The sequence below is a fragment of the Bos grunniens genome, chromosome 1 (assembly GCF_055505025.1).
Source record: "Bos grunniens cultivar Pamir isolate PY7600 chromosome 1, Bosgru_T2T1.0, whole genome shotgun sequence".
Lineage (NCBI taxonomy): Eukaryota > Metazoa > Chordata > Mammalia > Artiodactyla > Bovidae > Bos > Bos grunniens.
The window spans coordinates 124,775,965-124,793,428 of NC_141165.1; positions in this window are offsets into that span (position 1 = coordinate 124,775,965).

Genomic DNA, 17,464 nt, shown 5'->3' on the forward strand with positions numbered 1-17,464 from the left:
TTTATCAAACCTTTACTTATAAAACTCTTATGTGTTAACTATATAGAGAATGAGGAAAAGAAATATGACCATTGAATTGATCAAACAAGAGTATACTTTGACTTTATGTATCTAGATGTTTCAGAGGAGAAACACATATAAACAAAAATTTTTAATATTGATTTATAAAGTAGTTTATACAATATAAAAGATAGCCATCTCATATATATATATACATCCATGTGATACAGATGTCTGTATCTACAGATCTATAGATACATATATATACAGAGAATTAGTAGCATGCTAGGCAGGCCTTGATTGAGAAGGAAATGGCAACCCACTGCAGTATTCTTGTCTGGAGAATCCCATGGACAGAGGAGCCTGGCAGGCTATAGTCCATGGGGTCGCAAGAATTGGACATGACTTAGTGAGAAAACCACAACCATTACCAGGCAGGCCTTGAAAGCTATTTCAGTTCAGTTCAATTCAGTCGCTCAGTCTTGTCCGACTCTTTGCGAATCCATGGACTGCAGCACAACAGGCCTCCCTGTCTATCACCAACTCCTGGAGTTTACCCAAGCTCACGTCCATTGGGTTGGTGATGCCATCTAACCATCTCATTCTCTGTCCTCCCCTTCTCCTCTTGCCCTCAATGTTTCCCAGCATCAGGGTCTTTTCAAATGAGTCAGCTCTTCGCATCAGGTGGCCAAAGTACTGGAGTTTCAGCTTTAGCATCATTCCTTCCAAAGAAATCCCAGGGCTGATCTCCTTTAGAATGGACTGGTTGGATCTCCTTGCAGTCCAAGGGACTCTCAAGAATCTGCTCCAGCACCACAGTTCAAAATCACCAATTCTTTGGCACTCAGCTTTCTTTACAGTCCAACTCTCACATCCATACATGAATACTGGAAAAACCATAGCCTTGACTACACAACCTTTGTTGACAAAGTAATGTCTCTGCTTTTTAATATGCTGTCTAGGTTGGTAGTAACTTTCCTTCCAAAAAGTAAGGGTGCTTTAATTTCATGGCTGCAGTCACCATCTGCAGTGATTTTGGAGCCCCCAAAAATAAAGTCTGACACTATTTCCACTGTTTCTGCATCTATTTGCTATGAAGTGATGGGACCAGATGCCATGACCTTAGTTTTCTGAATGTTGAACTTTAAGCCAACTTTTTCACTCTCCACTTTCACTTTCATCAAGAGGCTCTTTAGTTCTTCTTCACTTTCTGCCATAAGGGTGGTGTCATCTGCATATCTGAGGTTATTGATATATCTCCCGGCAATCTTGACTCTAGCTTGTGCTTCATCCAGCCCAGCGTTTCTCATGATGTAGTCTGCATAGGAGTTAAATAAGCAGGGTGACAATATACAGCCTTTACGTACTCCTTTTCCTATTTGGAACCAGTCTGTTGTTCCATGTCCAGTTCTAACTGTTGCTTCCTGACCTGCATACAGATTTCTCAAGAGGCAGGTCAGGTCATCTGGTATTCCCGTCTCCTTCAGAATTTTCCACAGTTTACTGTGATCCACACAGTCGATAGCTTTGGCATATTCAATAAAGCAAAAATAGATGTTTTTGTGGAACTCTCTTGCTTTTTTACTGATTGAGCGGATGTTGGCAACTTGATCTCTGGTTTTTCTGCCTTTTCTAAAACCAGCTTGAACATCTGGAAGTTCATGATTCACGTATTGCTGAAACCTGGCTTGGAGAATTTGGGGCATTTCTTTGCTAGTGTGCGAGATGAGTGCAATTGTGTGGTAGTTTGAGCATTCTTTGGCATTGCCTTTCTTTGGGATTGGAATGAAAACTGACCTTTTCCAAGTGGCCCCTGCTGAGTTTTCCAAATTTGCTGGTATATTGAATGCAGCACATTCACAGCATTATCCTTTAGGATTTGAAATAGCTCAACTTGAATTCCATCACCTCCACTAGCTTGGTTTTAATGCTATTTACATGGGATATGTATAGTCTGGCTTATAATTAAAAAAAAAAAAAGACTTGTTTGCTGATTCATCCCAATGATGTCTGAAGACTTTTTTCCCCCATTCTATAACAGGCAAGCAAATTGTTTGAAACACATGGGACACATTGTTAATTATCTAAAACAGAAAGTTTCTCTCTGCTGTCCTATAAACCAGTGCACTTTAATGTGCACAACCTGGGGAGTTTGTTAAAATGAAAATTATAATTCAGGGAGTACTGGGTAGGCCCTGAGATTCTCTAGCTTTGGTTTAGTCATTGAGTTACGTCTGACTCTTTGTGATCCCATGGACTGTAGCCCACCAGGCTCATCTGTACATGGGATTTCCCAAGCAAGAATGGTAGAGTGAGTTGCCATTTCCTTCTCCAGGGGATCTTCCTGAATCAGGGATCAAACCACATTTTCTGCATCTCTGGATTGCCAGGCAATTTCTTTATCCCTGAGCTACCTGGAAAACCAGAAACTCCTATGTGCTGCTGCTGCTGTTGTGTGGATCATACTTTGAAGAATGAGGCTGTTAGTTGTGTTTCAAAGAATTCTTTCCTCTTCCTGTATGCAACCCTGTATGGATTTGACTGTTTTCTGGTTGGCTGTAGGTTTTTAAAAGTCTTCTTCTGCTGCTAAGACACTTCAGTCATGTCTGACTGTTTGCAACTCTATGGACTGTAGCTTGCTAGGCTCCTCTCTCCCTGGTGTTCTCCAGGCAAGAATACTGGAGTGGGTTGCCATGCCCTCTTCCAGGGGATCTTCCCTATCCAGGTATCAAACATGTGTCTCCTGTGGCTCCTGCATTGCAGCCAAATTCTTTACTGCTGAGCCACCAGGGAAGCCCAAAAAGTCTACTAGGCTAGTTCAAAGAAATCTATCTGAATAAGCTGGTCTCTCCCCAAAGCACAGCTCTTATGCAGCTTAGGTTACTGGAAGTGACATTGTTGGGTATCAGACATTGGTATCTATCGGGAGCCACGTTAGGCATTACTGACAAAATGGAGGCACGGTCCCCAGACCCCTCTCCTCATTCCGCAGACACGGATGCCAGGATGAAGGAGTTAGGCCTTGTAATTCTGACTTGTCTTTTCCTCTCCTCGGCTGAGTCGACTGAAAAGGAATATTAAGGTGCTTATTGTTCTTAAGAGGAGCATGAGAAGGCACAAAGCCTTCTGCAGTTGTGTTCAGAAAATAATTCATAAAGTTAATTGTTGACATTTGTTCAAGGACTTTTACAAAAGAGTGTTCCAGGATGAGCACATAGGCCGTAGCTTAAGGCCATGAGAGGGATTGCTATTTGAAGCCTATTTGTGAGGAGAATGTTTATGGCAAAGGAGTTTACTGAATTTAGGGCTTAGAAATAATTAAAATAGTTAGAAGTTAAAGTTTTAAGGAATGTTGTAAAGTTAGCATATTTTACTATAGCTTGTAGAAGTTAGGAATTTTTAGAGACACTATAGCTACAAGCCTTTTTAAGATATAGTGAGCTTAGGATGTTAGGGGAAAACAGGATTTAGGAAGATAAGTAGTAAACTGAGGAATTACATGAGTTACAATGTAATCACAAATTAACTATAGGACATATTAGAGGAGGTCGATAATAGATGATAAGGCTGATTCCGAGAGAATCACTGAAGCAGGAACTCTGTTTGAAGAGCAACAGTGACTTACGGAGATAATAAATCTGGGAGAGGGGGAACTGAAAATGTCAAACCTCTGGCCTAATGTTTTGTAAAAGTATAAAAGAGAATCTTAAACTTGAAATAAACAGGAAGTCCATAGAAAACTGAGAGACTGTCTCATTGGCCAACACTGTCCATCTCTTCAGGTTGAATCCCTGGCTGCTGGAGTTGGACTCTGGCAGGTGTCATTTCCTCCAGACTCAGAGATAATAATGCAAGGTATCAGCAGCAGCAAAATGCCTTTAGGATTATACAGGGAGGAAAACAAATAGGAAAAAGTAATTACCTGTGATGGCATTTTGAAATCATAGTGGAGTAATCCCAGTTCTGGCAAACATAACAGAGCTGGGTGGCCATTGAGGATCTTGTCTGAGACATGTTTTTGCACCACACAAAACTTGAAATTTCTGAAGTAACGCAAGATCACAACCTTTCAAGAACCCAGTCATTTTTGTTCAAAAATTATTAACCAATTACTAACCAATTACTGGTGCCCGTTTGTGTGTCAGCTATCCACGTGTTTTTTTCGATTGTGGGTTTCTCAAAAAATACATTTTTGGCTGTAGTCCATATTATTAAACCCTTGTGTAGATTTTATCCCTAGAATCACAGCAAATCTGTTTATGAAACCATGGAAGAAATTCAGAGTACCTCATGTGAAATGTGGACTGATACCCCTAGCACAATTCATCTAAACTGCATACTTCTGCAATGGACTTATTTTGATGGACATTTATGGAAGATATGATTTTCTCAGTCTCTTTGGCCATTCTAAAATATCCAACTTTGGCATATACTCCGACCACTTTGTTGTTCAGTCACTCAGTCACGTGTGACTCTTTGTGACCCCATGGACTACAACACATCAGGCTTCTCTGTCCTTCACCATCTCCTGGAACTTGCTCAAACTCATGTCCACTGAGTCAGTGATGCTATCCAATCATCTCGTCCTCTGCCATCCTCTTCTCCTCCTGCCTTCAATCCTTCCCACTTACTAACATTTACCAATTTGCTTCTTCCTTCCAGGCTCTGCATCATCTGGCCAGACTATTAGCAACTACATAAACTGCTATAGTCCATGAAATAACTGCTGCATCCATAAAATAAAAAGACCCTTGATCCTTGGAAGAAAAATTATGACCAACCTAGATAGCATATTGCAAAGCAGAGACATTACTTTGCCAACAAATGTCTGTCTAGTCAAGGCTATGGTTTTTCCAGTAGTCATGTATGGATGTGAGAGTTGGACTATAAAGAAAGTTGAGCACCGAAGAATTGATGCTTTTGAACTGTGGTGTTGGAGAAGACTCTTGAGAGTCCCTTGGACTGCAAGGAGATCCAACCAATCCATCCTAAAGGAGATCAGTCCTGGGTGTTCATTGGAAGGACTGATGCTGAAGCTGAAACTCCAATACTTTGGCCACATGATACGAAGAGCTGACTCATTTGAAAAGATCTTGATTTTGGGAAAGATTGAAGGCAGGAGGAGAAGGGGAGGACAGAGGATGAGATGGTTGGATGGCATCACATACTCAATGGACATGAGTTTGAGTCCATTGGTGATGGAGTTGGTGATGGACAGGGAGGCCTTGTGTGCTTCAGTTCATGGAGTCACAAAGAGTTGGACATGACTGAGCGACTGAACTGAGTTCATGAACTTTAGTTTAAAAGTTTTAATTTCTCAATGTCATTTGGTATAGATCAGAAATGGGTCCATCAAACTGGACCCTTATTCAAAATTAGCAAATCGACTCATAAACTCTACATATGACCAAGTTCCAGATGCAACAAAATTATATCTCATTCATCTTTGTTGTGTGTATGTTAGTCGCTCAGTTGTGTCCAACTCTTTGCAACCCAATGGAATGTAACTCACCAGGCTACTCTGTCCATGGAATTCTCCAGGCAAGAATACTGGAGTGGGTTGACATTTCCTCCTCCAGGGGATCTTTCCAACCCAGGGATTGAACCCAGGTCTCCCTAATTTCAGGCAGACTTTACTGTCTGAGCCACCAGGGAAGCCCAACTTTGTTGAGTATCTTCCAAATCCTATTCTTATAAATTTGCCACATACGTTTTAAAGATGAAAATTGGCAAAAGTCCTTAAATTCTTTATGAATGTAACATTTTTATTTCTTGCTCTTATTATAAATTTTACCATAATCTCCCACTAAACTCAAGATCATGTTAACTATATTCTAATTATTTACTATTCTATATTCATCACAGAGGAAACATTTCTCCACTTAGTAATGTCTTCAGTCAAGGATGACGCTATTTCTAAAAGAGGTGCATAGTGAGATGTGCTTCATTGGAAATTTGGGGATCAGCCTATTTCCTGTCTTTCAATTATTCTGCAGTATCCTCATAACAGTTAGCAAAGTCTAATCCTTTCTGACAAATGCCTTAACTTTCACATAGGAGATATGGTAAAGCTGTAATTCAGCTGGTACGTAATTCTGCAAGTTTAAGACCAATATCTGGGTCTGGTCTTCAGTGATTTCTGTTCTCAGCCATGCCCTAGTCTTCAATAGGTCACAAATCATTAGGATATAATTTAGGAATTTCATTTGTCATTTATTTCGTTTCATTTATCAAATACTGTATGAAATAATTTTAACTCCTCCATAGTACAGGGAACCTAAGGCCCCTAGTTTCATCCTAACTCACAGACAGTTGTGTGCTTTCACAGCACCCATTCCCCTGTACGTCCTTTCCTAGGTGCACCACCAGTTTAATTTCCCATTAAGTTCCTGCATTACACAGAAGCTGACTTCACTCCAGTTCTGGAGAAGAGCTCTGATTTTCCTTACACAAGCAGTACATTTCATCCCCCTAACAATATTCCAACTTAGTCATGGGTGGATATGTAACATAGTTTGTTCATTTAGGCTGAATACAAAGATAAGGCAATGGCACCCCACTCCAGTATTCTTGCCTGGAAAATCCCATGGACAGAGGAGCCTGGAAGGCTGCAGTCCATGGGGTCGCTGAGGGTCGGACACGACTGAGCGACTTCACTTTCACTTTTCACTTTTATGCATTGGAGAAGGAAATGGCAACCCACTCCAGTGTTCTTGCCTGGAGAATCCCAGGGACGGGGGAGCCTGGTGGGCTGCTGTCTATGGGGTCGCACAGAGTCGGACAGGACTGAAGCGACTTAGCAGCAGCAGGAAAATCATATACTCATACGAAGGTTAGCGTTGCTTGGTCATTTTTTCCCATGTGCAATTAGAGAAGCAGAGTAAGAAAAAGGCTACACGTAAGACAGAAGCAAGAGGAGAAATGCTCAGACAAGTGGCGTCTGCAGCCCAGTGAGACAATGTGTGAATATCGTGCTATCACTTTTGGTCTTTACAGTTACACCCCACACTTCCCAATCCTCACCCTAAAAGTGACATCTTATTAAGCCAATTGGAATAGGGGTTTCTATGGCATAAGAGAATAAAGATTATTACTGCTATATCCTCAATGAATACATGGTTCTAAGTAATCACAAGCAATAACTTCATATGTTAGTTTATTACTGAATCCTATGGAAACTTAGAAACTTATCCTACAATATAAACAGATATTTTGTTTTCTCTCATTCCTACTTAGCTTAATGAACAATTCTAAATACCATGTCTTCCTAATTTTTTAAACTCATTTACTGTATTTGTCATGACTTTAGAGTCATGAACATAGAAAGTTTAAACTGTTTTAAGCAAAAAGAAGGAATTATAATCACGTCTTATGAAAGTTCATAATAACAAAACTGATTCACAGGGTTACTAAGAGTTGGATACAACTTAGCAACTTTACAACAACCAAAAGACGTAAATAGGTATCAAGAGTTACAATGATATTACGACTTTCTCTCCTTCATCTCTACCATCTCTCAGTTTTCCACCTTTCTTCATTGGACTTTCTCTTAACTGTGATTTATTCTTGACTGAGTTAGATGGTGACTGGTTTCACTGTGTTTATAATCAGTTACTCTATCCACAAATTTGAACTATCTGGATTGAATGGGTTTTAGATACATGTGCACAGATGGAGCGATAGATGGGGAAAAGTCCCACTGAAACAACATATATTAAAATGTGGGAAGAAACAGTTTGCTAAAGGAAAATGTATGTGGTGATACCTTAAATTTAAGTTCTGATTGTGTTACAAACTTTTCGTGTGTATGTAGTTTAGATTATATTTTAGAAGAAAAAGAACGGAGAGAGAGCTATTATAACATTCTCCTATTCTTTGGGTCTGTTTCTCCTACTCTCTGTGTCTGATCCTGTGAGAAATACTGTACACAGAGATAGGCTTAGGAACTGACAGGATGCATTTTAAGATGAGTTCACTGGCAGCCAACTATTCATATTCCCACACCCTCCACTGTAGGGAGTTTGAGGGATTTGGGGCTGATTAAGGATAAAAACATGACCACAAGGTGGCAGTAGCATACACAAACTGTATTTGAGTGCTTTAACAGATTTCACTCACAGAATGAGATCATTTAGGAGGGCATGTCAACCCCAATTCCAGTATTCTTGCCTGGAGAATCCCATGCATGGAGGATACTGGTGGGTTACAGTCCACAGGGTCCAAAAAGTAGGACACACCTGAAGTGACTTAGCACACATGTATGCTGAGGCTATGGTAGGGGCATCACTATTCAGAAGAGGAGAAAGCCAAGGGAATTACCTAAGAAAGGGAAGTTAGAATTAGGAACGTGTATGTCTAGATAATGTCACTAGAAGTGTTGTGCAGAGCTTCTGGGTCTGAGAATTCCAGAGGGAAGCAGTGATTTGATCTCCTTAAGACTCTGCAGTTAATTTTACTATAGTTAATGAGTGTTAGGCATAGTTTCATGGGTTATACAAAGCAAACAAGCTCTACATGGCTAAATGTACATATTTGGGCTATGTTTAAAATAATTGGGTGTGTAAAAATCTGCATGCACCAGGCTTCAGAGCTAACAAGCCTTTGCATGCTGTGAAGAAGTAAACAACCTAGAAGCCAGTATACAGAGGACATCTTTGGCTCCTTTATATAACACCCACCAAATGTTATTATGAGGAGTGTATTTTTGAAATGTGAAAACCAAGGTGGAATTTTTGAATCCCACCAGATGTTTCATTAAATTCACTTGAAGCCATTCTGTTTGCAACCCCTGTACTGTATTTGGTGTAGTTGCTCATTCTTACTGATTTATTTCTTTTTAAAAGTCCCCTCTAATCACTTCTCTGTCATAAGTATATGCCTTTTTGTATTTCTGTTTCAGTTTTGCTGTTGTTATTGCTTTAACCTGAGCATTGAAGAGAATAAAAGGCAAACATAAAATCACAATCAACTAATCTGCTGAAAGAATGGAAACCAAGTATTTTCAACAAATATTTAATACCCACCATGTGCACAGTAGTAATTAAAATCCATAAAATACCTTGTTCTCATGGGCATGTCAGTATAGTGGATTGCAAATGTTTAGCCTGGATTTAAATACAGGAATCAGAATATCTCTACTTACTGAGTAAATGGAGGTAATTTTTACATATATTCTAGTGTATCTCAAGTAAATAAATAACATCAATTAGGTTAATTATGTTTATTTAATATAGTCTACAGATTTTAGTTTTTGGGCTCCAAAATCACTGCAGATGGTGATTGCAGCCATGACATTAAAAGACGCTTACTCCTTGGAAGGAAAGTTATGACCAACCTAGACAGCATATTCAAAAGCAGAGACATTACTTTGGCAACAAAGGTCCGTCTAGTCAAGGCTATGGTTTTTCCAGTGGTCATGTATGGATGTGAGAGTTGGACTGTAAAGAAAGCTGAGAGCTGAAGAATTGATGCTTTTGAACTGTGGTGTTGGAGAAGACTCTTGAGAGTCCTTTGGACTGCAAGGAGATCCAACAAGTCCATCCTAAAGGAGATCAGTCCTGGGTGTTCATTGGAAGGACTGATGTTGAAGCTGAAACTCCAGTACTTTGGCCACCTCATGCGAAGAGTTGATTTATTGGAAAAGACTGATGCTGGGAGGGATTGGGCGCAGGAGGAGAAGGGGACGACAGAGGATGAGATGGCTGGATGGCATCACTGACTCGATGGACATGAGTTTGAGTGAACTCCAGGAGTTGGTGATAGACAGGGAGGCCTGGTGTGCTGCAATTCATGGGGTCACAGAGTCGGACACAACTGGACTGAACTGAACTGAACTTACTTTTTTTTTTTTTTAACAATTGTAAAATATTATTTTTTTTTCTGTTACCTTTTTTTTAAAATTTTATTTTATTTTTAAACTTTACAATATTGTATTAGTTTTGCCAAATATCGAAATGAATCTGCCACAGGTGTACCCGTGTTCCCCATCCTGAACCCTCCTCCCTCTCCTACCCTCCCTCTGGGTCGTCCCAGTGCACCAGCCCCAAGCATCCAGTACCGTGCATCGAACCTGGACTGGCGACTCGTTTCATACATGATATTATACATGTTTCAATGCTATTCTCCCAAATCTCCCCACCCTCTCCCTCTCCCACAGAGTCCATAAGACTGATCTATACATCGGTGTCTCTTTTGCAGTCTCGTACACAGGGTTATTGTTACCATCTTTCTAAATTCCATATATATGCGTTAGTATACTGTATTGGTGTTTTTCTTTCTGGCTTACTTAAATGTTTCTAGTCTTATAGTCAGAATTTAATTCTTTAGATTAATACCTCATTCCTGAATCACAATTCCATTAAAATCCTTACTCTTGAAGTTATTTTCATCTTATTTACTAAAGGCTGGAATTTACTTAAAAGTACTCCTTTAGTCACATATTATATATCCTATGATGACATGCACACATTTTCTCAAAGTTTCTACAACATCCATAGTATAGTGAAACATTTATTTGTTGATGATTGTTAAACGAGGAATCAAATTTCATTTTAATGCTTTCTTGAGTTGACAGCAATAGTAATTTATCCATTATTATTATTTTTGCATAAATAAAGTTACACATTTAGGTATAATTTAATCCTTATACTCCTCTGTATTTCCTACACAAGCAATAAACATTTTTAAAATTCAAATTTATTAGTTACTCTCTGTCATTTCCTTCTGACTGGGTCATCTGTATACTGGGATAGTTTTATTTCTAACAAAAAATTTGGCTCAATTTGGCTCAATCAATAATTTTAAAAAAATCATTATTTCACATAATCGAAAGTGAAGAGACAAGATGGACCACTCCTATGGCAGAAAGTGAAGAAGAAATAAAGAGCCTCTTGATGAAAGTGAAAGAGGAGAGTGAAAAAGTTGGCTTAAAACTCAACACTCAGAAAACTAAGATCATGGCATCTGGTCCCATCACTTCATCGCAAATAGATAGGGAAACAGTGGCAGACTTTATTTTGGGGAGCTCCAAAACCACTGCAGATGGTGACTAGAGCCATGAAATTAAAAGATTCTTACTCTTTGGAAGGAAAGTTATGACCAACCTAGACAGTGTATTAAAAAGCAGAGACATTACTTTGTCAACAAAGGTCCGTCTAGTCAAGGCTATGGCTTTTCCAGTAGTCATGTATGGATGTGAGAGTTGGACTATAAAGAAAGCTGAGTGCCAGAGAATTGAAGCTTTTGAACTGTGGTGTTGGAGAAGACTCTTGAGAGTCCCTTGGACTGCAAGGAGATCCAACCAGTCCATCCTAAAGGAGATCAGCCCTGAATATTCATTGGAGGGACTGATGCTGAAGCTGAAACTCCAGTACTTTGGCCACCTGATGCAAAAAGCTGACTCATTTGAAAAGACCCTGATGCTGGGAAAGATTGAAGGCAGAAGGAGAAGGGGATGACAGAGGATGGTTGGATGGAATCACTGACTCAATGGGCATAAGTTTGAGTAAACTCTGGGAGTTGGTGTTGGACAGGGAGGCCTGGTGTGCTTCAGTCCATGGGGTGGCAGAGTCAGACACAACTGAGCGACTGAACTGAATTGATACACAGTAGGATCAAGAATCTGGGGCCATTTTCTGCCATTTTCTAGGCTATATTTTTGCTTGTAAACTTTCACTTCAGAGTAGCTCTCTTCATGGTCTGATTATAGCAATATTTAGGACAACAATTTTCCTCATTTATATACTGGGTATATGTGTTTCTCCTTCAAATGAAGAATAAAAACCATTTTCCATCTTACCAGGTCAACTCAGAGCATATGCCCAGTTTTTGACCAATAACAAATGGCAGGGGAATTATTGTTCCTGGATGACTTTTCTACCCAAATAAATGATTTCCAAGTAACTGGTTTAGGAAAGTAGGACCATCCTCTCTGGAACTAGAGATAGACTGAGTAACTTGAAAGGAAGAGGAGAGAAAATTGATAATAGACAAGAGATTGGAGAAATATTGCATTAGTTTATATTACTGTGTTACAGAGTATCACAGATTTAGTGGTTTAAAACAATATCCATTTATTATGTCATAGTTTCTGAAGATCATAAGTCTGGATAGGCATGACTGAGATCTCTGCTCAGTTCTCAAAGGGGTGATATTGAAGTATTGGCAGATTGTGTTCTCTGAATCACAGAATCCTATTTCAAGCTCACTGAGTTCAGCAGAATTGGTTATGGTTGTAGGATGGAAATTCTTATTTCCCTGTTATCAGCTGGGGACTATTCTCAGCTCCTAGTCAGTTCAGTTCAGTCGCTCAATCAGGTCCAACTCTTTAAAACCCCATGGACTGCAACACTCCAGGCTTCCCTGTCCATCACCAACTCCCAGAGCTTGCTCAAACTCATGTCCATCGAGTCAGTGATGCCATCCAACCATTTCCTCCTCTGTCATCCCCTTCTCCTCCCACCTTCAATCTTTCCCAGCATCAGGGTCTTTTCCAGTGAGTCAGTATTGGAGCTTCAGCTTTACCATCAGTCCTTCCAATGAATATTCAGGACTGATTTCCTTGAGGATTTATTGGCTTTATCTTCTTGTTGTCCAAAGGACTCTCAAGAGTCTTCTACAAGCATAGTTCAAAAGCATCAATTCTTTGGCTCTCAGATTTCTTTATGGTCCAACTCTCACATCCATACACGACTACTGGAAAAACCATTGCCTTGACTAGATGGACCTTTGTTGGCAAAATAATGTCTCTGCTTTTTAATACACTGTCTAGGTTGGACATAGATTCAAAGAGCAAACGTCTTTTAACTTCAGGGCTGGAGTCACCATCTGCAGTTTATGGAGCCCCAGAAAATGAAATCTGTCACTCTTTCCATTGTTTCCCCATCTATTTGCCATGAAGTGATGAGACTGGATGTCATGATCTTTGTTTTATGAATTCTGAGTTTAAAGCCAGCTTTTTCACTCTCCTCTTTCACTTTCATCAAGAAACTTTCTAGTTCCTCTTCACTTTCTGCCATAAGGGTGGTGTCATCTGCATAGCTGAGATTATTGATATTTATTCCTGCAATCTTGATTCCAGCTTGAGCTTCATCCAGCCTGGCATTTCACATGGTGTACTCTGCATTTAAGCTAAATAAGCAGAGTGAAAATACACAGTCTTGACATACTTGTTTTCCAATTTAGAACCCGTCCATTGTTCCATGTCCAGTTCTAGCTGTTGCTTCTTGACCTGCATATAGGTTTCTCAGGAGTCAGGTGAGATGATCTGGTATTCCTATCTCCTTAAGAATTTTACACAGTTTGTGATCCATACAGTCAAAGGCTTTGGCATAGTCAATAAAGCAGAATTAGATGTTTCTCTGGAATTCTCTTGCTTTTTCTATGATCCAACAGATATTGGCAATTTGATCTCTGGTTCCTCTGCCTTTTCTAAATATGGCTTGCACATCTGGAAGTTCTTGTTTCACATACTGTTGAAGGCTAACTTGGAAAATTTTGAGAATTTCTTTGCTAGTGTGTGAGATAAATGCAATTTTGTAGTGGTTTGAAAATTCTTTGGTATTGCCTTTCTTTGGGAATGGAATGAAAACTGACCTTTTCCAGTCCTGTGGCCACTGCTGAGTTTTCCAAATTTGCTGGCAAATTGAGTGCAGCATGTTCACAGCATCATCTTTTAGGATTTGAAATAGCTCAGCTGGAATTCCATCACCTCCACTAGCTTCATTTGTAGTGATCCTCCCTAAGGCCCACTTTCCTTTGCACTCCAGGATGTCAGGCTCTAGGTGAGTGATCACACCATCATGGTCATTTGGGTCATTAAAATCTTTTTTGTATGTTTTTTGTACCAGTTCCTGGTTGTTACCTACATGTCTTGCAATATAGTCTCCTTCAGTTTAAAAGACCAACATAGAGAATCTCTCTCACACTGAATTCCTATCAGGTATTCCTTTCTGTTTCTTCTGGGTTAGAGTCCCTTTTATGGGCTTATCTGACAAGGAGAGGCCCACTGAATAACTTTCTTCTCTTAAGGTCAACTGTATCCTGCATGATAACATAATCATAAGGGTTGTTTTCTATTATATTTATAAGTAAAACTGCTCATAGTCAAGAAAAATAAATTATACAGTGCATTTACCTCCGAGATTAGGGATTTGGGGGGGAGGGGTGGGCATCATTCAATTCTGCTACCTCAAATATCTTTTAGAAAACAGATGTGCACTACTGAAGGAAAATGAAGAAATAATAGTAGAATAATTTCCTGATTTCACAAATGTGTGACTATCTTTTCAGTTTTGTTCCAAACTGAAATTTGGTTAAAAACATGGAGAAATGGAGGCTATAGGTAAAATCATAGGTTCAATTTGATATTTAATGCCTGAGATGTTTTCAAGGACTACTTCAAAAAATTCATTGGTAATTTTAGAAAATGAAAAAAAAAAAAAAAAAATCAGCTGCCCGCATCTACTTGTAGGGTCTAACTAACTTGTATCCTCTGTCACATTTCTAAACTAGTAATTTGGGAAAACTCTAGCAAATGCATTAAATTTTAACAAATTTAAAATCCTGTATTGAATAAGAGTAGACAAGACCTTGAAGAGACTTACTTCATATAGAAATCCCCATGTCAGTAACTGAGAAATGAGGCATGGAGAACAGGAAACACAGAGCCATCTAAGAAGTGAAGTCTACTTCCATTCCATGGGCTACTTCCATAAGATAAGCAGAGTCCCTGTTTGTCAAAGTTCACTGTGAGAATCCTCTCTTACCACTGTTTCTCTGTGTTATTGCTCAGTGTGGATGTAGGTCAGTCAGATAATCCATTTTAATCTTGAATGCACATGCCAAAAAATCTCTGAACTAAACTTGTATTTGTTTTTCCTCCTCTGTCAGCTAATCTTAAGGAACTCCTCCAGAGGCCATAGGTCTGAGCTTAGGGGGAGATATTCATGCAATAGGAGAAGGGATGATGGAGATCTGTGAGATTACATATTTTTGCTGCTTATCATGCCTTCTAGATCTGTTCAACTTCCCAGGCGGCCCAGTGGCAATTCAGGAGATTCGGGAGATATGGGTTTGATCCCTGGGTCAGGAAAATCTCCTGGAGGAGGAAATGGGAACCCATTCCAACATTCTTGCCTGGAAAATTCCATGGAGAGAGGAAACTGGAGGGCTACTATGAGGTCTGTCAGGTGGCAAAGAGTCAGACATCATTGATTGACTGAGCATGGTCTGTTTGGTTTCATCTCTGATTTTCACTCTGGATTCAGGATAGAGCACTGCTGGACTTTGATGTATTCAGATCATTTAGGACAGTTTTGGCTACACGGTTACTTGGTATCCCACTGTAAAATGTTCCATACATATCACTTCAGTACAAAACTGTTTTGTTTTTTTTTTTCCTTTTTTTTTTTTTTTTGTTGAAGTCTATAGTTTTGTGATACAGACAGCATTACCATGCTTTAGAGTGTGAGTTCTGACTTTCTTGTTAAGGGTTGGCGGAGGCATCCTGTCTTTCGCTATTCACTAAATCATATGTTCTAATCAGATCTGTTTGTATAATAGTCTGAACATGCTTTGGTGTTCTTTTATTTTGTTTTGTTTTGGGGTATCATTGAAAAGTGATAGAAATACACATAAAAATAAATGCACCCGAGTGGTAGTTTCAAGCAGAAGATATACTACTGCTTCCGAAACCCAAAGGACTTTCTTAGAAAAAAGTAGTTAGAAGAAACTAACTATGTTCGTTAACTTAGGTAGAAGTTAAAAGGAATAATACGGTGTCCTTTACTTGTCTGACATACTTCAACCCGCTGGATTCCCAAAACCTAATATGATAGGTCCTAAAACCGTGTCAGTTTATTTCATATTGGACAGAGATGATATTTCTTACCAAAGAACCCAGAAAATGTTTTACTTTTTGTTCACAGTACTGATATGCATAATATCATTAATAGTGTTCAGTGCTCAGTCGTGTCTGGCTCTTTGCAACCCCATGGACTCTAGACCAGGCTCCTCTGTTCACAGGATTTCCCAGGCAAGAATAGTTATGTAGGTATCCATTTTCTACTCCACAGGATCTTCCCAATCCAGGGATAGAATGTGCTTTTCCTACATCCCCAATATTGGCAGGCAAATTCTTTACCATTGTTCCACCTGGGCAGGCGATATCATCAGTAAAATGAACCAAGCTGATCTATTCAGAATATCTTAATGGTCCAAGTCCCTTCTGACTGTATTATAACAGATAAAAAGAAAATTAATGTATCTCTGGGACATGTATTACCTCTGTTATTTGGATATAACAATTTGGTCGCAAAGAATCAGACACAACTGAGCAACTGAACAACAAAGACAAAAATTTGGAAGCAAATATAAATGACTATTAGGTGAGGCAGTGGGTCTTGTGTACTCAAAGTAAGATGGATTTAGTCCAGGATTTCATTTCTTACCTGTATTTGTTTCCTATTACTGCTATAACATTTTACTATGAGTTTGGTAGGTTAAAATACAAATTTATTATATTACAGCTTTAGAGACCAGCAGTCCAGAAGTTTCACTAGGCTAAAGTCAAGTGTCAGTGGGGCTGGTTCTTTCTGAAGGCCCTAAGGAAGAATCTGCATCCTTGCATTTTTTAGGTTCCAGTGGCCACCTTGGCTTGTGTCCCCATCCTACATGCTCAATGCAAATCACTCCAATCTCTGCTTTCACTTTCACATCCCCTCTTCTTCTGTCTAATTACTCTTTATAAGGACCATTGTGATTACCTTGGGCCCACCTGGGTAATCCTCATTTTAAGACCCTTAATAACATGTGATGTGACAGATATAACAGGTAACTTTAACAGGTTCTAAACATTAGGATGTAAACATATTTTGGATGCCATTATACCAACCTACTTCCTGCTGTGAAAGTGCTGCACTCAATATGCCAGCAAATTTGGAAAACTCAGCAGTGGCCACAGGACAAGAAAAGGTCAGTTTTCATTCCAATCCCAAAGAAAGGCAATGTCAAAGAATGCTCAAACTACTGCACAATTGCACTCATCTCACATGCTAGTAAAATAATGCTCAAAATTCTCCAAGCTAGGCTTCAGCAACACGTGAACCGTGAACCTCCAGATGTTCAAGCGGGCTTTAGAAAAGGCAGAGGAACAAGAGATCAAATTGCCAACATTGGCTGGATCATCGAAAAAGCAAGAGAGTTCCAGAAAAACATCTATTTCTGCATTATTTACTATGCCAGAGCCTTTGACTGTGTGGATCACATTAAAGTGTGGAAAATCCTAAAAGAGATCAGAATACCAGACCACCTGACCTGCCTCTTGAGAAACCTATATGCAGGTCAGGAAGCAACAGTTAGAACTGGACATGGAACAACAGACTGGTTCCAAATAGGAAAAGGAGTACATCAAGGCTGTATATTGTCACCCTGCTTATTTAACTTCTATGCAGAGTACATCATGAGA